General features: G+C 37.5%; 1 long non-coding RNA gene across 1 annotated transcript; it reads right to left on the bottom strand.

Moving 5' to 3' along the window:
* Nucleotides 1–277: 277 nt before the first annotated feature.
* LOC119649902 lies at nt 278–22,047 on the bottom strand. The gene is made up of 3 exons (XR_005249215.1): nt 21,777–22,047; nt 21,563–21,715; nt 278–467 (listed from the first exon to the last, which is right to left on the bottom strand). It is a non-coding gene; the product is annotated as an uncharacterized LOC119649902 (long non-coding RNA).
* Between the last annotated feature and the right edge of the window lie 51 nt (nt 22,048–22,098).

Genomic DNA, 22,098 nt, shown 5'->3' with positions numbered 1-22,098 from the left:
ATAGATATTCGCCACCGCTTTAAAAATTATTTGTAGAACTTTATATCAAATCAGATTACGATATGTGAGCAGCGTAAACGAAATCTGAAGCTGGACGACACATGTTGACAAAGGAGGGCGGCAAATTTATATAAGATATATTGATAAATTTCAAATAGTGTTTTTATCGCCATCAAATGAAAAGCAAAAGTCCATTCTTTATCTCTACTGCATAGCCATATTGCGGTTCCTTAGTTTTTTTTTTTAATAAAATGCTAAATCCTGATGCAAACCGCCCCCTGATTTTATACCTAGAGCGATATTTCTAGAAAAATTAAAACGTCTGACCTTATCTCCTGCTTTGGATTGTCTGTTTCGGTCGTTCATGAATACTGCTACCACCGACGACGATCATCATTCAAATTCTTCCTCGTTCTGGAAGTTATATAAGGTTCGTAGGAACTTCATTAGACGAACTCGTTGCTTCCCTGCAAAGTAATCGAATTCAATTGTTTGTTTAGTGGAAAATTAGTAAAAACGATTTAAGGCAAGCTTATGATTATCATCCTTTCATTTTCTCTGAATATTTAATATGCTCTTTATGATCCCATTACTCTAAATCTATTCTAGACAGAATAAGGATCGGGAATTCAATGGCTCGGTGATAGTGCTACCCAAATTGCAGATGATTGGCGCGAAAATGTTAGCAGGATTGACACATTAGTTACTTCACCAGGGTTGCGGTTCAAGAATACACTCCCAAGTATTGCTCCGATTGTCGTAAAAGGTGGCAAACGGAAAATTGTCGGATAACTTCACCTTTACTGGTACTCCTCTATACGATGGCACTCTGGAAAGTCAAGTGGCAGCAGACACGGATCTGTTTTGAGAATGCAGCCGACGACTACCGGACGCGGTTTTAGACATGATCCTGACCGCAAAATCATGAGCAATTACACGCAGTTTAGGAGAGGTTTCATAAAGGGGACATTGCGATTGTGGTGGTGATCTGAATGCTAAGGCGGGCTCTGACAATACCTTCCTCGAGCATGTAATTGGGGCACATAGCCCTGTTGATTGTAATAATGAAAGGTTTATAAACATCCACCACTTTACCGGTAAGATAAGTTACGTTTCGACTGATCGGTAACGTACATATATCTAATTAGACCGACCATATCGCGATCAACAGTAGATTTAGGAGTTGTCTTCTGAATGCGCGTAACAAAAGAGTCCTGAAAGGAACCATCATCAAATCCCCCGAAAATATTGATGAGGCTGTCATCAAAGTGATTTTGCCTTTAATCCGGGTGAAGTTAGCTATTTCGCAGAAGGACGTTACAATACCTGGCTAACTGCGGAAACGTGGAAGCGGATCAATGAACGTAAGAACATGAACGCTTTGTTGATATCTGCACACACGTTACTGCGAAAAAGTACGAGAAGTGTACGTCGTGACAAAATAAATTTCCTGCGCTCAAACCGAGTAAAACGAAAGATACTTATCTAGAGGCCAACTGGACGGGTGTATGCGTGTTTCCCAGCGAAGATTCAGCTAAAAAACTTGATCGGCAAAACGCAGGCTAATTGCCGCTCTGAATTTGATTTGATTTGTAATTTCGTGAAAAAAGTGTTCCTTCTGTTTACATATTTGCTCCTTTTTTCAGCTGTGAATTTATCATCAACTTGTCTTTTTTTCGGGGTGAAAAAGGGGAAAACACAATCTATTCTGAATAGACTACAAACAAGTCGGGAAACCGGAAGCTGGTCGCTTCAGGTATGAAAGGTTTTCTTTGCTTCTTCTGTGAGTATATTTGAGTGAAGAACTATCCCATTTGTACGTAGCCCGTTATGTATATGCATTTAGCATGTCTGACTACCCACGTTAGTGTGGTAATGATATTCAGTTGCCGTAAATTTACACGGTAAAGGCAACTTTGAGCTACTGTGACTTTGTTAGTAATAGTATGATTTTGATCAAACTTGGGGATAATATGCTTCATAGTATATTTTATACTACGGCCAACTTTTATAACTCTGGGATAAACTTAAGGAGGGTTTTACTCAATTTTCCCCAAAATATGGTAATATACTATTATTAACTTAATTTGATGACAGATATCGATATGAGGAGTATTTTGAAGCTTTGACACCAATATAGAGGCAGCTTCGTGAATTTTACAGATTTTTCGATTGGGTAGTTTCTGAGAACGGGTCCGTTAAAGAAATCATCCCATTCACATTCCACATTGCAAACAAAACCTTAAAAAGGAGATATCACACAGTGCAGCAATTATAGAATAACTAGGGTAAAACTGGTATACAGCCATGAGAGAATTTGGTATCCCGACGAAAGTCTGACTCTGACCAATATGAGACCAAATAAAAGCAGCAGGATCACTCTCGAGACCATTCGACATTCACAACGGTCTAAGACAAGGGGATGTCCCATCACGCATAATATTTAACCTGGCCCTTGAAAATGTGATCCGTGATGCTGAGGTAAATGCGAGGAGTACGATCCTCTTTAAGTCCACCATGGGAAGAACAACCAGAGACGTACAAACTGCCTTCATCCAGATCGAGCAGGTGGCGCAAGATCTTGGGCTGAATACCAATGAAGGCAAGACAAAATATATGGTGGCAACGTCAGCATCAAAAACCAAAAAACCTGTGTGTATTTATGTGATGTTTCCAACGATTAATTATCTGAAATAATAAAAAACTTGTTTCTTTTTCGTTGATGTAAATATTTATTCCTGCAAATACCAATATTTCGGGAACCACTTGTTCCCTTGATCAGTGCTAACACCCGATATTTCGGGAACCACTTGTTCCCTTCATCAGTACTAACAAGTGGTTCCCGAAATATCGGTATTTGCAGGAATAAATATATACACCAACGAAAAAGAAACAAAAAGTTTTTTTTATTATTTCAGACCAAAAAACCAACAACATCAAACTGCACTGGTCAAACGGGAAGAATAAAGATAGAAGAATGCAACTTTGAAACCTTTAATTTCTTTTAATTTCTCCTATTTAGGGTTGAAAATCACAACCGATAGCAGCTATGACGATGGAATTCGCGCACGGTGGAACCCACCCAGGCCACCTTAGCTTACAAAAACTGTTCCACTTGAAACGTCTCACTATAGGGTCAAAGCTCTTACTGTACAAGATCTTGATCTTGTCAGTCCTCATGTATTCCTCGGAGACTTGGATTCTTAGCAAGAAAAATTGCGAATTCTTGGCCGCGTTCGAGAGAAGAATCCTCCGAACATTTTTTGGCCCCCTACATGAGGATGGACGATTCCGTAGCCTACATAACGACGAAATCTATGAGCGATACCATGACCGTCCGGTTGTGGATAAAATCCGGCTCAATAGGTTACGGTGGGCGGGTCACTTAATCCGTATGGATGAGGATGATCCAGCCCGGAAAGTCTATAAGGGCAATATCTATAGTAGAAAAAGAAGACAGACTGAGATGGAACGATGGCGTAGGCCAGACAGCTTTTAGGGATATCGAATTGGTGGACTGTGGCGCAAAACCGGAATGTCTAGAGTTTCTTATTAAGACAAGCCCAGATCCGATACCGGATGTTGCGTCGTTGATGATGTAAATACGCACGAAGATCCTAGCCGTACGATGTTTCCGAGTTCACGCATACTTTTTATTAAAGTTTCAAGCAAATAGAACTCATAAAGGCGTACTAACTGGCCGTCTAAAGGGTGATCCGAAGGTCTTTCTCTATTTTTATTTGACACGGTTTTCTCGGCTAACTACATACTTTTTTAGGTAACAGGCGTACAGGCTTTGCAGTACAACTCGGATGGCAATGTTCATTTCAAGTGGCAATTTTTCAAAAGCTGGCCCGACTCCTCGGAAAATTACGACCATATTCCAGGCAGAGATATATCCCATTTCATTGGCAGCAGAAGAATGTCTTCGGCAAAAATGGAGAGGTAGTACCATTCGAATCTGTTCCGACAGTCGGGCGGCATTATCAGCCATAATAGCAACGACATATCAAGCCAGTTGGGGTGGAGTTGTCATCAGATGCTGCTGAAATTTGGTCGACTGAACGAAACATTCCTGATGTGGGTGCCGGGGCACTTTAACGTCGCTGGTAATGAAGGTGACAGACTGGGTTGCCGAGGGTCTGGATCCACAATGGTGGGGCCAGAACTAGCTCTCGGAATCCGACCATCTACTCTGAAGAGTGAAATTGCAAGGATTCATGAGGCCGAGTGGAGAAATTTGGACTCTTGCCGGCAGGCAAAAATCCTTGTGAAAGAACCTAGGGCTACTAGAGAGGCATTTTTACCATTTTTGAACATATAAATGAACCATATGAAATCAAGAAGAGGAATATTTATTGCATCGCATCAAACGGGCTTTGATAAGAGGCACCTGTGGACACCCTAGGACAAAAACAATAAAGTAGATGAGAAAGGGAATGTGCGATATTGGGGTACACGGGAGAATGTTCGGTTTCCCAGCAAGATGTCAAGAGAAAAGCCTCTTTACCGAAAAGAGCTACACCGGAGAAAACACCTGTGAAAATAGGCAGTTTCCTCACCGCCTCCGGATCTGGAATAATGGAGAATTAAATACTCGATAGTGCGAAAAAGAGAAAAAGTTGAAAAGGATAAAGGAATGATCGGCTTGGATTTACAAGTAGGGAGATATGTCTTAAATCGTTATCTTTCGAAAGGTAAAAGTAGGCACAGAATTGACGGATGTGGGTGGGTACCAAGGAAAAGAAAGAGGTGAGAGGTAGAAAGTAGAAACTAACAATGGAACGAATGGACAAAGTTTCTTCGAGGTAATATATTTGTGTTGTGCTGACAAAGCAAATCTATCTTAGCGATATAGGGCAGAGTGCCATACAAAGGATGGGAAAGGCATATGTGTGGGTGGGATTGAATGGGATTGTCAATAAATAATAATAATAATCGTTGGCGCAACAATTCATATTGGAACAGGGCCTTGAAGTGTGTTGGAGCACTTCATTCAAGACCGTAACGGTACACTACAGTAGACTGTAGGAGGCAATGTGGTCAGCACTGCGCTCGCCCGAGATTATTACCCTGATTTGACTCGGGTACTCATTCACAGCTGAGTCGACTGGTATCCGATGTCAAATCACGATACAAATCCCTCTGCCACCAGCGAGATTTGAACCGCGACCTTCCGTACGACAGCCTTGTGCTCTAAACACTCAGATATTTTTTGGTTTCTCAGAAAGTTGAAGGCACCTGAAGGGTGATCCAAGACAACACATCTCCATTCAGCAACAACAATGTTGCCAGAGGGAGGGAGGTGCAGTGCAGAATCTATCCCAAAAATTCAGTCCTGACCCCAACTCACCGATGTTGTAGGTGTAACAAGGCTATCCTTGATACAAATTCCATACTAATCAGCTGTGTGTCTCAATAAAAGAAAGGAAAAAACTTGACACCCCAGTAGAGTATCAGTAAATTGTTTGGACAAGCACTTCCCGCTTAGCATTTCCAGAACACCAATATAACGATTGTATGTGGGACAACAGGTGTTGTACCTCAATCTTAAAAAGATATAAAGGCGATACAATAGGAAAACAAACGACAAGTGTTCCAACTAAAAGCTCAGAAAAAGATAAAAGTTCCCACACCAGGATACCTCATGAAAAAGAACTTGAGAACTATCTCGGGTTTATTCCATGCTAAAATGGAAGAGGAGACAAATCTTCCTAAGATAAATACGATGGAGAGTGGCCAAGTTGTCAATAATGACATATGGTCCCCCTGGGGTGGACATGGATCAGAGGACCCTATCCAAACAGCGAGTTGGATAAAAATTATGAATGAGAACATCATATATCCTGAACTCCTAAACTCTAAAAAGGGTTAAAGCCGTATGTTCCAGAGGACCCCTGGTCCATGTATCCCAGCTAAAAAGCTCAGTAAGAATAGCAATAGCGACGGAGATCGTCATGTAGTTAGCAAAGAGTGGAGTCCTTGCATGTAGAGGTATGTAAGGAAAATAAATTATATTCTTAACCCAGTAACCCCGATTGGGGGTAGGCAGACAAACGGACCAAGTACGTGAGTGTGAGAAAATATTTGGGAAAAATCTTATCAATTAATAAGTGGAAGGTTTAAAGATTATGGTATAACCAAGGAAAATTATTTGTTGTGTGTTGCTATTCTTTGTGGGAGAATTCTGCAGATATTAAGTTTTTAAGTTTTTAAGTTTTTTGGGAACATAACAAAAATGTGATGATGATCAAAAAGATCAGGAATAGAGGCGATGGAGATGAGTAACACACCGTATGAGATCACTGGAAAGGTTAATGTGTTAATTAGAGGGTTATTGTGTGATAGAGATAGGCATGGGCGTTTCTGTTGTTTTTGAAAAACGTTAATTAACAGTTTTTTCAAGAAAAATAACAGTTAAAAACAACAGTTTTAACAGAAAACGTTTCTTTCCACTCGTTATCGTTAACAGTTGATTTTGTCATACGTTAAATGTTATACGTTACCGCTTCATTTTCATGTTTTATTTAGGCAGAAAAATGTAGCTGTTGTTTTAAAATTGAAAAAACCATTAATTCGTTTTTAATGAAGAAACTGTTATTTTTAACAGTTTGGTTATTTTTTGCCCATCTCTAGATAGAGAGATAAGAAGATGGTATAGTGTATACGTATGGAAAGAATAACCATCAGTACCAACTCTGTGTCTGTAATATCTTATCTATTGGGCAGATCTCTGAACCAAAAAGGAAGTGATAAGAAATATATTGTTATAGTTAGGGCTGGTTAAACAAGCCCAGGATATGTATATCTGTGTAGACAAAGTTGTAAGGAAGGGTTCTTCAATAAAATGATGCGTGAAAAACGTTTGAGAGGTTCGATGTTTGAGGAAAATAATTGTGCATTAGCTCATGAGCTAATAAATAAAGAAAGGAAATTTGACCATATGAGAAATGAAGAAAAGAATGTGGGAAAACTGGGTGTAAGTATAACAGTGAGTGGAAGGCTTCGGGATATTCCAGGCTGTCCGGGAATATGCCTACCACATAGAGAGGTGTGATAGCCTATTGTTGGTATGGATAAATGGGCTAAGGATGATAGATATTCCAGTAGAATATTATCTGGAGAGAGGGAATATGCATATTGCTAGTGTGAGCCAACATGAGGGTGCAAGAACATAAATGGGAGTAGAGAACCACTCTCATTTTCCTGTGCACAAAATAGGACAAGTGAAATTGTCCGATCTGTCATAATCAAGGAACACAACAGCAAGAACATCCCTAAGAGGGACAAAGAACGATATGCAAAAAGAAGCCGGCAATATGATCATATTTCTCATTTTAACCATGCTATAATGGATCAAGAATCTTGATCATAATAAGAAGGAGAAAGAATTGTGAAGGGGTCCCGAGGCAGAGTCAAGAGATTTTTCTTGACACTGTGTTGGGATAGACATCTGAGACATCATAAGACACTATCACCTTACATTATGCAATTACCGATGAAAAACAATCAGTTCATCTTGCTCTCGTATTGTGGTAAACTACGTGTCTACCTTCCACATGATATTCAGGATCTAGCGCTTACTATTCTCAGCTACAAGCTCAATAGAATAGCTCTTCCAGGTTTACCGTATAGGTAAGTAAGCTCATATGGGAAGAACAATACAATAATGTGAGAAGACACTAGATAACAACTATTTGGAGATTGATAAACCAAAGAAGATGGTAATCAGTCTCACAAAAGGGAAACAAATAAAATGTTGATTATAAAAATAAATGATAAAAAATAAATAAGTTGTAAGGCGAAGAAATTGTAAAAGAGATTGGGAGGTAGGAAGAGCTACAGTCTACAGACTGTAGTTATAGTGAGAAGGAATTATGGGTTACAAATCCAAAAAGTGGGGACGTGGGCACATAACCGAAAATGTGCACTGTGAGTAGGGTAAAAGATGGAGAATTTATAATAGAAAGCAAATTCAAGAAATTATCAAGAACAAAGAAAAAAGAAAAAAGAAACAAGGAAAATATAGTTAAGGTTTTTAATATAAAAGTCAGATAATAGTGAAGGATAATGGGTAAAGAAAAATAATAATGTATAAAAAATAATACAATAAGATAAAGGCTTTTATATAAAGACCAAATAATAGAGAAGGATAATGGATTAAGTGAAATAAAGTAGAAATTAACTCAAAAAAGTAGAAATTAACTCAATAAAGGTAAGAAAAAGAAAAAGAAAAGGTAGGGACCACTGAGGGTATGAAGGTATGAGGTTAAGAAGGTATGAAGGTAAGTCCACACCCAGAGGCAGAGGAAACAACTAAAAGTAAGGGAACAATCATAAGTCTATCATGGTTGATCAGAGAGTACATCTAAGTTGCATATATAAGGAGAGGATGCACTTGAAAGTTAAAAGTGGCTCATGCTGATGAGCGTTGCTAAGCTAGGAATATAAGAATAAGCTCAGACACAAGTGATGTAAGTTTAGGTCGTAAGTTGCAAGCTAGGTTTTTTTTTTTAAATTTTCCTAGGGAATTTTGAGAATTGAAGCGATTGCACTTATTAAGATTGTTTATACTGCACAACTTACCATAGTTGAAAAGACTTAGTCTGTATCACTTAAATATTGATTGTATCTGAACATGAATTGATTTACACTAATAAAGCTATCTATCTATCTATCTAAGTGATGTAAGACATTAATGTCTAGTGAGTTATTAGGTCAATAGATCAGTAGATAAGCGTGAGACCTCATCAAACCGTGTGCTAGGCGAGCTTTTTTAATAAAATTAAGAAGCTAGTAGAAATGGGATGCCTATATACGTATTTCGATCCTTCCCACAGGATCTCATCAGTAGGCTTTAAAAAAATTCATTATAATCTGTTTAAAATTACTATTAAGCTAAAAATTGCTAGAGATCAGTAGTTTGTGTTGTTAGAAAAATAAGATATAGTTTGTGTTGTTAGAAAAATAAGATATAGTGAGATGTGTTAACACTAAGTAAAGATAAGTGATCTTGTGTACCAATAGGTAAGATAGGGTGGTGATATTGCTTTATAAACAGTTGTGTAAAAACGAAAGAAAAATAATTTTCGGGATGGGGATACTGTAAGAGGTTAATTAGAAGACAAGAAACCGAAAGTGAAGAAGTTTATAGAAATCGTAAGTAAGTAGAAGAGATACTGAAAGAGAAGGTAGAAGAAAAGACAAAGGTAGACTAAAAACCATTTATTTAAAGTATTATAATATTAAAGGGGTAGGAAAACACATTAATAGAAGTCAATAGTAATTAAATTTAGAAATAAAATTGGAAATACAAGAACAAATGTGTAAATAATTGAAAATGATACAGGATAGATAGGTTGTAACTTAGATGTAAAAACCAGAGTTTGAAGAGTTAAAAGGTTAAAGGAATCAAAAATACAAAAATTAAGAATAAGAATGATAAAACATGAAAAAAGATACTTGAATAATGTAGGGGTACATAACTTAAATGTGTAGTTGAATAAAAATAAAGTGTGTAGTTGAATGAAAATCAATCAATTTGATGTAAAATTCGCAAATGTAAAAATTCATAAATGTGTAGTTGAATAAAAATTAAGTGTGTAGTTGAATGAAAATAAGAATCCATAAAAGAAAAACTTGTAATAAAATTATGTGTGTGACTGAATGAAAAATAATGTATTGTAGGGGAAAATTAAATGAAGTCCCTTCGATTGAGGGCCAAGTAAAATAAATTAAACAAATTAAATATAGTAGGAGAAATTAATTACCTATGTTTGAGGTCAATTAAAAATTAAACATTAAATCCAAGAAAAATATTAATGGTGGTAGTTATAAAATCAATTGATTCTCATTGATGATTGTTTTTATCTCATTAGCTCTTTTCGCTACAATTTTCGCCTTCTTAAGAAAGACTTCTTTCATCCTGTCCCTCAGTAAGCAGACCCAAAAATGTTGGTCTGTTCTCTCCTTCAGCTGAGTCATCGTGACTTTCCTGAATTCAGGAATTTCTGTGAGCCCCACTTTATGGAAGTTTCTTTTCCCAACCACAATAATGGTATTGTCGAATTCAATAGCATTATGATTGTTTAGTGTTGTAGCCTGGAACTTGTTGTAGCCTCTTTTTTCAGAGAACTCCTCATAGATAACTTTTTCGTTATCTTCTTCCTGCCACTTCTCTATGTATTCTGTGGCTTTGTGGTTGAGAAAAGATTCAATGGTTTTGGTTCTATTTTTCTTGCCTTTTTTAACAAGTAATAAAACTCCATTATCTTTTGCTATGATTAGTTCCGTACCATATTTTTCTAGGGTGGGTTTAGACTCCCTGATAATGCTGTCGATGAAGATCTCCGTGAGTCTTTTTCCAACAATATTTGACGGAAAAAAGTTCTGTTTCTCTAAGATATAGATCCTGTTATTGTGTGATGCCACACTATTAGCCGTCAAGAAATCTGAAACTACCTCAGTAGTTTTTTTGCTTTTTCAATACTTCTCAGCATGTGTTCTCTCTCTTCTTCCGTAATTGTAATTCTGGAAATAGTGAGGTGGGCGTTGTTGCCAAGATCGTTGGCAGTTTGTATCTCACATCTTCTACAGAAGGTAGATGTTTTGGATCTTTGTTCCCTTTTAATAGTTTCTTTGATTTCTTTAAGTACCCCATCTACTGGTACGTAGATTTTCGGGTGTTCTAGGGTAAACTTAATCAAAGTAAATTTGTCTAGATCAATCATATTGTCAGGGTTAGGGATGGCATCTAGATCCTCATCATCATCGCTATTAATGTATATGACATCCATTAATTGCCGAGAGGTCTCTGCATGGTATTTGTCCAATATAATTTTAATATTGGTGTTGGATGAATATTCAAGTACGTCATTGTATTTCTCATAGATTCTGAAGTGATTCTTAAGATGCTTATTTGAAAAAATGTCCGATCCTTCAATTAGAGTGTCTAGAGATCTCTTGACATGTATAGAAACATTGTCAATATATGAGTCATTGATGTTAAAATCGAGCTTATAAATAACATCAGAATCAGGTACATCTAGATTAAACCCTCTCCATGGAATCAGCTTTAATGGAGGTATAGGTTGTATCGTACCCCAGATGGAAGTCCCTATCCGTTGCATGATTTTCTTATTGTCATTGAATACTGCTTTTTGCGCCAATTTGGCAAATATTTTGTAAATTTCCTCATATTGCTCATCAGTTGTATTGGAAGGAGGACTGGTAGTGGGGTTTTGGTCTTTCAAGATTTGAATCAGACCTTCTTCCTGACTGGTCTTAAGAATGTCTGTCAGGAAGTTATTCTGGAGGTAGTTATTGATTCTTATGTTCCTCCTTTTGAGACGTCTTTGTTGTAGTGAACTCATGTTGCCTATGTAAAAACGGAGTCAGATTAGTCAGTGCTCTACTAAATTGATGGTCAGAGGACAACATACTGACCATTGTCAAAAGGAACAATTACAGTTGGTTAATTAAATTAAGTATATGTTATATGTAAGTTAATTAATTAAGTAATGAGGTATTGTGTTAGTCAGTTGAGTAATGTTAGTTAAATAAGTAATGAGCTAACAACTAAGGTATTGTGTCTAATTAATGTGAGTTAGTAGGAAAGTATTAGTGTTATAAATTATAATAGTTATTTGTTATAGTAGTTACTCGTTATGTTCTGATATAGTTGAAGAGAACAAGTAGGATTTGGAAGAAAAAGGAGTTAGGTTGGGGGTGTGGGGGAAGAGAAATTTGAAAGTACCGGAAAAAAGGTATGATGAAATAAAGGTAAAGAAGGGTGAAATAAAGTTGAAGAAGGGTAAATTAAAGGTGAGGAAAAATGAATCAGGAGAAGGAAGCTAGGTAGAAGACAGGGGATAAGTGAGTATACAACTATCTTAAATGATATGTTATGGTAATAGAAATATAAACATGGGAAGTAGAGTGATGGTGTATAATAAGTAACAAATACGTTATTATGTTGATGTATTAATTGGTAGGAATTTAGTTAGTATGTTGAAGTGAATAATCATTGTTGACGGATCTCGAAACTCGAAGCAAGGAATTAGTCTGATGGTTTTTGTGAGGGGTCGTTTGATTGAGAGGTTGTTTGGTAAAAACTTTGTATCTGCCATATTTTACGGTCCAGGGTGTTACCAAGACTGATGTCAATAGCTTTGTATATTTCTAAGTTTTTGGGTATGAAAAGCTGGATGACTCTATTTGGATGGTTAATTTTGTGTGATTTGGCAACTATCTTCATAAGGATATGTGGGTTTTGTCCTGGTCTGATGCGTTTTATTTTGACGTTTTTAAATTCCATATTATGTCCAGAAACTTGAGAGTGTTTAGAAAATATCGAGTGTGGGTGTTTTATGTGTTCCTCTAAATTGTGTTTACCTTTGATTAACACAATGTATGTATGGTTGCACGTATTGCAATCAATGTTGGCTATGATGTTCCATATTTTAAGCTTAGATATCTTATCTTTGCTGTGTGTGTAGATCCGTTTCCTGTTATTGTCGGGGATATGAAAACTTATGTTATTCCTGTTTTTGTAACGATTAAGTATATTCCGTATGGTGAAACTGTTTTGACCTAAATAGGGGATTGATAGCCATCGTTTTGGCGTATCGTTTCGAACTCCCAATGTTGGTTTGTAAGTGGGGGTTCCATCATTAATATCATCTTGATGTTTGAGGTAGTCTCGTATTATTCTCAAAGTTCTATTTGAGTCTATTGTATAATTGTCCATTTCTTGTTCCCTCCATAGATTTTCATCATCTATTTTAGAGATAATATATTCTCTTTCTGCTTGTAGTAGTAAGCGTTTTGGAGGTTTTTTTGTTAGAACTTTGTTGGTCATTTCTGTAAATCTTATGGGTCTATTATGATCCGCGATGTCACTCAAGATAGACTTTCTATGTTCTAGTATGTTAATGTTGTCCATATTAGGCCAATATTTAGTAGTGGCAATGCCAGTCAGTGATTTTATCATACAGTTTTTTATATATCGAAGAGGGTAGCCGTTAGCCTTAAGTATTCTGTATGTTTTTTTGAGTGTATACTCAAGAAATCCAGGGTGTGTTGCTAGTATTTTCCTTTTGATGAACTGTATGGCAACATTCTGTTTAAGTATGTGTGGATGATTAGACTTATGGTGGAGAAGTCTATCTGACGCTATATCTTTTTGATATGCGTTAAGAATAATTTTGTACGAAAGGGATCTAGTGAGTGTGACATCTAAAAAACTCAGAGATCTGTGAATATCTTCATATTCGATGGTAAATTCAATGGTCCCAGGATCTTGAAAGATAGTTTTCTCTTCCCTCGCTGTATTTTCCAGAAGTTCCTTACTCCTTGTAATTCCATATTTGGTGGAGATGATGAGTATATCATCTACGTATTTGTGTATCCAAACCACTCCATAGTTCATCATTTCTTTCATACATGTTTCAAACAAGTGATCCATGTATAAGTCTGCCATGATGGGTGCTAAGGGGCTTCCCATAGCTAGACCTCCTGTTTGTTTAAAAATTTGTCCATTTCTTTGGAAAAAATTAAGTTCCTTCATGGTAAAAAGCATGATGTTTTTCAATTCATCAGCCTTAATATGCCATCTTTTCTCAATAGATTTTCTAAATTTAGTGATCACAAAATTATTGGCTGCTACAGTGAGTATGTTGGTAAACATATCCTTAACATCCAATGATGCAAGGATGATGCTATCTTTATTATAAAATTCCTCTAGGTTGAGTCTAGACAATTTCCCTATGAGGTTATCCGTGTTTTTAATATTGAAAAAATTGTTTTCGTAAGGAGTCAATATTTTGGAGATGAAGGAAGCAATGGGGCCGACTATACTATTTCTAGTATCTACAATGGGGCGTAGAGGATGGTTGGTTTTATGAATTTTTATCAATCCATACATTCTAGGTATATTCGTGGTATCAATGTTGATCGTATTTTTCAAAAGGTTTCTTAACATCAAAGAATTTCTATAGAGTTCTTTGGTTCTAAGTATGATGTCCTTTCTCCGATCCATATGTTGTTTGTAAGGAAGGATTTTCTTGTGCGAATCTCTTGTGAGTTTCAAGAAGGCTTTTTTGGTGGTTTCATAATTTTGGATGACACTAGTATTGTTCCTGATCTTGTTTTTGATAAGGGCTTTTAATCTTTGTCCAAGGAAACTTTCATTGTGTTTAATGAAAGTGCCCTTGTTTATGCCTGTATTGAGAAATTCGTCAATTTTTCTTAGATATGTAGTTTTATCAATAAGAATCGTGATATTGCCTTTGTCCGCATTCATAATAAGAAGATTGGGGTTTTTTTGGATAAATTTCTCCAACTTGGCTCTCGCTTTGTTGATGTATTCAACATAATATTCATGTTTGATATCCTTACTCACAGGAGGTTTGTTTTCAAGATATGAGAGTAAACTGTTGAGTTTCTCAATCTTGTCTCCTAAGGTATAGTAACTAGGTGGGTCCATAAAATTGGTGCTGTCACCAATGGCTAAGCTAATGATGTCATTAATATCCCCAATATTATCTTCTGGTAATTCCGGGGCAAAATTGGGACCAAAACTAAGCAGGGCTCTGATTTCCTTAGGGACATCTTTGTGTGTCAGATTGACAAAGGCATTTTGTATTTCATGAGAATACCATCTCTTGGTTTTTGAGGGGGTATTGCTGCTATAGTAGGGTTCCATGTTGTTAAGGCTGTGGGTGGGGGTTGAAAAAATATTAAACTAAGTTAGTATAAAACGTTAGTGTAGGGAGATGTGTATAAGAATAAAAGTTAGTAGGTTTTAATAATAATTATTAATTAATTAACAATTAGAGGTAGAAAAAGTAGAGGCTTTGGTGTCATTAGTAGTGAGGGAGGTGAGGTAAATATGGAGAGGTGAAGTAGTGTATGATGGGTAAAGGACATCCGGATAGGAGTAGAAGACGTTAATAGTGTAAGCAGGAATATATGTTATGTGAAGGGTAGTTATGAGACTAGGATAGAAGTAAAACTAAAGAGAACGATTACATATATGTAAATAGAAATGAGTAAATAGAAATAAAGGAATAAAGAAAATGAGTAAATAGAAATAAAGGAATAAAGAAGTAAGGAAAAAAGGAGAAGAAAGATCAAAAAAGGAAAAAAGGAATCAAGAAATAAAAGAAAGGAAAGAAAAGAAATAAAAGAAAAGAAACAGGCCAAGAAGATACCTCTCCATGATGATACTACATATCTTGTGACTATAAATAGTAAGGATTCTTGTGTTTGATTTGAATTTTAAGGAAGGCTTCGGGATATTCCAGGCTGTCCGGGAATATGCCTACCACATAGAGAGGTGTGATAGCCTATTGTTGGTATGGATAAATGGGCCAAGGATGATAGATATTCCAGTAGAATATTATCTGGAGAGAGGGAATATGCATATTGCTAGTGTGAGCCATCATGAGGGTGCAAGAACATAAATGGGAGTAGAGAACCACTCTCATTTTCCTGTGCACAAGATAGGACAAGTGAAATTGTCCGATCTGTCATAATCAAGGAACACAACAGCGAGAACATCCCTAAGAGGGACAAAGAACGATATGAAAAAAGAAGCCGGCAATGTGATCATATTTCTCATTTTAACCATGCTATAATGGATCAAGAATCTTGATCATAATAAGAAGGAGAAAGAATTGTGAAGGGGTCCCGAGGCAGAGTCAAGAGATTTTTCTTGACACTGTGTTGGGATAGACATCTGAGACATCATAAGACACTATCACCTTACATTATGCAATTACCGATGAAAAACAATCAGTTCATCTTGCTCTCGTATTGTGGTAAACTACGTGTCTACCTTCCACATGATATTCAGGATCTAGCGCTTACTATTCTCAGCTACAAGCTCAATAGAATAGCTCTTCCAGGTTTACCGTATAGGTAAGTAAGCTCATATGGGAAGAACAATACAATAATGTGAGAAGACACCAGATAACAACTATTTGGAGATTGATAAACCAAAGAAGATGGTAATCAGTCTCACAAAAGGGAAACAAATAAAATGTTGATTATAAAAATAAATGATAAAAAATAAATAAGTTGTAAGGCGAAGAATTTGTAAAAGAGATTGGGAGGTAGGAAGAGCTACAGTCTACAGACTGTAGTTATAGTGAGAAGGAATTATGGGTTACAAATCCAAAAAGTGGGGACGTGGGCACATAACCGAAAATGTGCACTGTGAGTAGGGTAAAAGATGGAGAATTTATAATAGAAAGCAAATTCAAGAAATTATCAAGAAAAGAGATGAGAGGTAGAAAGTAGAAACTAACAATGGAACGAATGGACAAAGTTTCTTCGAGGTAATATATTTGTGTTGTGCTGACAAATCTATCTTAGCGATATAGGGCAGAGTGCCATACAAAGGATGGGAAAGGCATATGTGTGGGTGGGATTGAATGGGATTGTCAATAAATAATAATAATAATCGTTGGCGCAACAATTCATATTGGAACAGGGCCTTGAAGTGTGTTAGAGCACTTCATTCAAGACCGTAACGGTACACTACAGTAGACTGTAGGAGGCAATGTGGTCAGCACTGCGCTCGCCCGAGATTATTACCCTGATTTGACTCGGGTACTCATTCACAGCTGAGTCGACTGGTATCCGATGTCAAATCACGATACAAATCCCTCTGCCACCAGCGAGATTTGAACCGCGACCTTCCGTACGACAGCCTTGTGCTCTAAACACTCAGATATCCGTCAATAAAGCCTTCAAGAAAGTTGGTGAGGTCAGGTCCGATGGTTCATAAGGACATTTGAACCGTGCAGAGTAGGAGTGTTCCCGGCCAGCCCGACACCAAGTGGACGTAGATTAATGATCTCTCAATCCCTAAACAAAAACAATCAAGTCGGGAAACTGAACGCTTCATGTATGAAAGGTTTTGTGTATTACTTATATAAGCATATTTGAATGGTCATTTGTCCCATTTGTACTTAGCTCGTAACATTTATGGACAGACAGCAAGTCGACTTTAATAAGGTTTTGTTTTACAACATTAGAGTCCTTTTAATTCGGCCAACTGGGGCTGGCTTAATGGCCCTTTAGCTAAACTGAGTCTGCTTAGCTTGATTAATCGAAAGTTATATCTCCGAAATTGGGCACAAGAGTGGATGATAGTTTTTCCTCAAAATAAGATGAAGCGTTGGCATTTGCGTACTAGAGGTGTTCACGATAATCGGTTTTTTGCGGATCTTTTAGCGGTGGTTGTAGTTACGATCAAAGTATGTTTACGAATGATGGAACTGGTTCTGGTGGATGAAAAAACCCAGGCGATGCTCATTAATAACTGCAGGAGAACAATGTTGTCAGCATCTGATGTGGTGGCCACGAGATCATCTCAAAATCGATTAGATGCTTGGTGATAATGAGGGATGTTCGGCTAAGCTCCAAGGGTACTTGGACAATGCACGATAGAAGCAGTAAAAACTAGTTCATTTCTAGCAAGGCTGATTGCTAATATTCAAGAGCCAAAATGTAGTAACCAACTCATTATATCAGAGGTGATAAAATCCATCCTGCTAGACCCAATTCGTGCCTGAGCTTAACTGAAGGGGAATGAATTTGGAATTTTTGATATATCATCGGCAGAATGAGAAGGAAGAAAAGACAATCCAAACTGACTGCGGACGTTCGGAAAGCCACTACAATGAAGCTTCAGGGGAGGTGAGTGTAACAGTGGAATATTTTTGGAAGGAATCGCTAAACCGGTCTGGTGTATTGAAAAACAATTGAGTGAAGGTACGCAGAATAGAATTACCACCTGGTGCCGTTCCTTATGAGACAATGTGGTTATTGAAAGTATGTATATCCCTTCATATTGGACGAATCTCTCGACTGTCCTAAATGCGTCACTATACTCGAGGACCAGTTATCTTCCGTAGACCGAAATGCTGAGGTCAAAAGCGAATTCGATGACGGAAAACGCACAAATGCCGCGGTCCAAAAGAAACTTTAAGAGCTGGAACCAGACCGGAAACTATGGTGGCACACAACAGCGCTCTCCCTGCGAAATGATGATAGTTTTAGTGGGCGAGAATTTCACAGATGGATGCAACCTTTAAGATTTCCACCTCTATCCATAAAGAAGTCGAAAAGCGGTAGCTTGGTACTCCAGGTATAGACGACTTTGTGTATTTCTTATTGATGAATATTTGGACATACGGTGTTTTTGCATTTCGTATGTCTTGGCGCACTCCATTCTAAATTGTAATGGTACACCACAGGACTCCAGTACCCTGAAGGAGTCAATGTGGTCAGCATTGTGTTCGGTCCTGAGTATTATCATGATTTCATTCGGGTATTTATTCACAACTGGATCAATTGATATCCGACATCCAGTCACGGTACAAATCCTTCTGACACCAGTGAGATTCCGCCGTCACAGCGTAGCGCTCCAGTCTATATTACTGCAGTATTTAATGACTTTGGGGTGAAGTTAGGGGAATTTTTCAGCCAATTTCCAAAAAGAAAATAAATCAGAAATATGCTATTCTCAGCTGTATTTGGACAGATATCGGCATAAAGGGTATTTTCACGCTTAGGAATCATTTAGGAGCAGCTTCGTGATTTTGTCACATTTTTCGGCTTGGTAGTTTCTGTGAAAGGGTTCTTGATTCATAATTGTATCACATGTGTTTTCGAAATATTTCCGCATACCTTAAAGAAGGAACATTTTTCAGACGGTGGAAGAAGCAGTAGCTAATACTCATTCCAAAGCCAAACAAATTTTTGGGTTATATGCCTTCTAAATAATACTGCCCCAATTATTTGAATAAATAATCTACAACAGATTACTTCCCATTGTTGAAAACGGAGGTGGTATCTCTAGGAATCAATTCGGATTTTGAAAGAAGGCTTAGTTATAGAAACACTCCAATAAAATAAATGCTGCGCAGTGACAACCTGCGATGTGAAAAACGCCTTCAATTCCGCGATACAGAGGTTCTAATTAAATTGGGTACTTACGACGTTCCAAAAAGGTCTCTTGTCAATAATTAAGAAGTGAGCCATGAAAACCCTAGTAGGGCTTAAGGGGGTCATCCCGTGTGTCGGGTTGGAGAAATCGATTTTTTTTCCATGAATTGTATCTATATATAGTGGAGAATATGTGGGCAAAGGGATTTTCCGATATTCCGAGTCGTTCAGAAATTATAGTGTTAAACAGGCAAGGAGTTTGCAGCCGCGGCTAGAGTACTCGATGAGAAAGAGCATGGAATCTTTTTTTACCTGGTAGTTTTTTACCTGAGCCTTATAAATTCGAACACTGGTATAAATATAAAAAGATGGAAAACCAATCAATTGTCTAAACTTATTTGCTGTTTGGAATAAAAAGGATAATCCAGTCTAGAGTGAGCACTGAAAGGCATCCAAGCTATACTCGGTTATATTTTGTTGTAGGTATTGTGCTGATTGTGTGTTCAGTGATTTTTTTAAATGGATCATACGAAGGGAGGGGCTTTAACGTTCAACGTCATGCTCGCACTAAAAAATTAGTATTTCATGGCTACCAATACTTATCAGAGAAGAAAAAGGACGCATCAAAATCAGCAAAGTATTGTATATTGGATTTTGCTGGAGTTTTCTCCGGTAATTCTGCTAATTTCTGCAAATAATAAAATATACGTAGTAGTAGAAAAGGAATGCGTAGGACTTGTCGAGAAAAGAATGGGAACGCGGCTTAGAAATGCAAAGAAGAATCACAAAGGCATTGGTGGAAAGGGGCTGGAAAACTTACTGATAAGGTTATTAACGACCTCACTACATTTTTTGGGCTAGCTATTCGTCGACACGCAAATTCGATAGAAGGAATGAAGCAAGAAATTTCTTCCATAAATGTTCTACAGGCGAAAATCTTAGCATCAAAATTGTCCAGCAGGCGAGGACAGTTGGTGCAAATGGCGCAAAGCTAAAGGAGAACTGGATAGTTTCCACCACGAGAAGGCACCTTTGACTGAAGAAGTTCAAACAGTCATCAAACCAATGTACGGAGGTTTCTCACGAGATGATCTCTTGAACAGATGTTTAGGAGCAGAGACCCAGAATAACAATGAGTCGTTAAATGCATTGATCTGGACTTTCGCTCCTAAACACCCTCATTCTGGGGCCAAGGATGTAGAAATAGCCACTTTTCTGGCTGTAATTATTTTCAATGAAGGACTCAATGGCATTCTCAAAATCCTAGTGACAATGGGATGTCAACTTGGTCACATATGTCAGGTTTATGCCGACCGCCTAAATGAAGCGCCAATTTGGCGGTCCGAACGACGATCGACTGACCTCTCTTAAAGAGCCAGAATTGAAACCAGAGAGCAACAATCGGCCTTACAAGACTTTTTTGAAGAAACGGAGGGTACTCTCTATGGACCAGGTATAGCAGATTAATGCTGAGTTAAAATTTTACTGTTGATAATGACATTTAAATTTTCAAATGCGTTTTTCTCGAAACTACATCTTGAAAATCGGCTGCCACCGTAGCTCAAAATCTATCCAATCAAATTCTTTGAAATTTTCACGACTTCTTTAATACATATTTCTACGGTCCGCAAACTAGGATAATTGCAATCGGACAGGTCGTATTTTTTTTAATCATAAAAAAGCCGTAGAAAAACACCAAAAACCAAAAAATTAAGTTTAAAAGCTGAAAAATTTATCACATACACTAGAGATATCAGTGAACATATGGTGAAAAAATCACGTTTCTATCTTTATCCAGTCCTCCAAAATAATTTTTCAAAGAAAGGCAAAAAAACGGCCTTCACAGGGGATGACCCCCTTAAAAGCCCGTTAAAACGGGACACAACTAGATTGGGGTAGTGGTTTCGGCTATGTGCAGCCAATGTGAGGAGGAGGCGACGGCCCTGCACTTTTTATGCAGCTGCCCGGCATCCTCAGATCTCAGACGAAAACACCTTGGCAAGGTTTTCTTCAATGAAGAATCTGCACACTAAACTAAGTAACTAACTTCCGAAAGCTGGAGCCACTTCCATATAAGAAAGCCGCCATCAATGCGAAGGATTTTTATTTATTGGAGCCATTACACAATGGAAGATTGCCAATCAATCCCAAGTTTTCTAATTTGCAGTACTTGAAGACAACTGTACCATAATCCCCGTAATTGTGTACATAATATGTATTAAATTACCTGAATTACTCGAGTATCTACTTGCATTTTCAATTTAATTATGTACTTGATTCTTTTTTGGAGAAATTAAGCCAACTCGGTATATTCGTATTGATATGGGCAGAATTCTGTACGAAATGTGTCCATTAAAGAAAAAATATAAATAACTAAATAAAGTTCAAAAGTGTACTTTACAAAACAGTGGAATGGTTCATTATGCATGTTTTTGTCGCTCCTGTACATTTCGGTGAAACGGAGTCACAACACCTAGACTTAGCACGTTTTTTTTAAACGGCTTCTGATAACGGGGGAAAATTTTCACAAAGCAAATCTTGCAAAAAACTGCCAGAAGTACGGGACGTTCATAACGATCCTGAACATTGTGTAGAATCCACATACCTGCTTTGGGTTCTCCGCCAATCGTCGAATGCACTGGAAATGCCTGTTAACGGGTCTGTTCATGAGACACCGCTTTTTCCAGACTGCCTTCCCGGATACATCACTGCACTTTTCTGGAATCTTTTACTAAAATTAACGCACCCGAAAAACCACCTACGTAATTAGAAAAACTATTAAGAAACTTCGAAGGCAAAAAACTATCTCGTCCACTTACCATTCTGTTTGGAAATGTTTGCCATGGCTTGGAAACTCCCCATGAAGTCATTTCACAAATTAGCGCAACCTGGCTGAAATGGCGCGGCGTTATAACAAAAAGGATCCCTTTTGTCTAGCATTTCCTTGTCTGGTCGCGCCGCTCTCCTGTGTTGTATTGTTGTATTCTCCTGTTTAAATATTTGCACAGCCCGACATCAAAAGTAACGTCCACTGAAAAATATTGAGGAAGTTCACCTAACAGCAAACAGGATAACAGTCGGGGGGAATCACCGTAAGCTGAACAAAAAGAAATGATAAAATATTGGCACCGTTGAACCAGG

Source organism: Hermetia illucens, chromosome 2 (genome assembly GCF_905115235.1).
Source record: "Hermetia illucens chromosome 2, iHerIll2.2.curated.20191125, whole genome shotgun sequence".
Classification (NCBI taxonomy): domain Eukaryota; kingdom Metazoa; phylum Arthropoda; class Insecta; order Diptera; family Stratiomyidae; genus Hermetia; species Hermetia illucens.
Note: the sequence above shows the minus strand (reverse complement) of the source record. Positions and strands in the feature narration are given on the sequence as shown.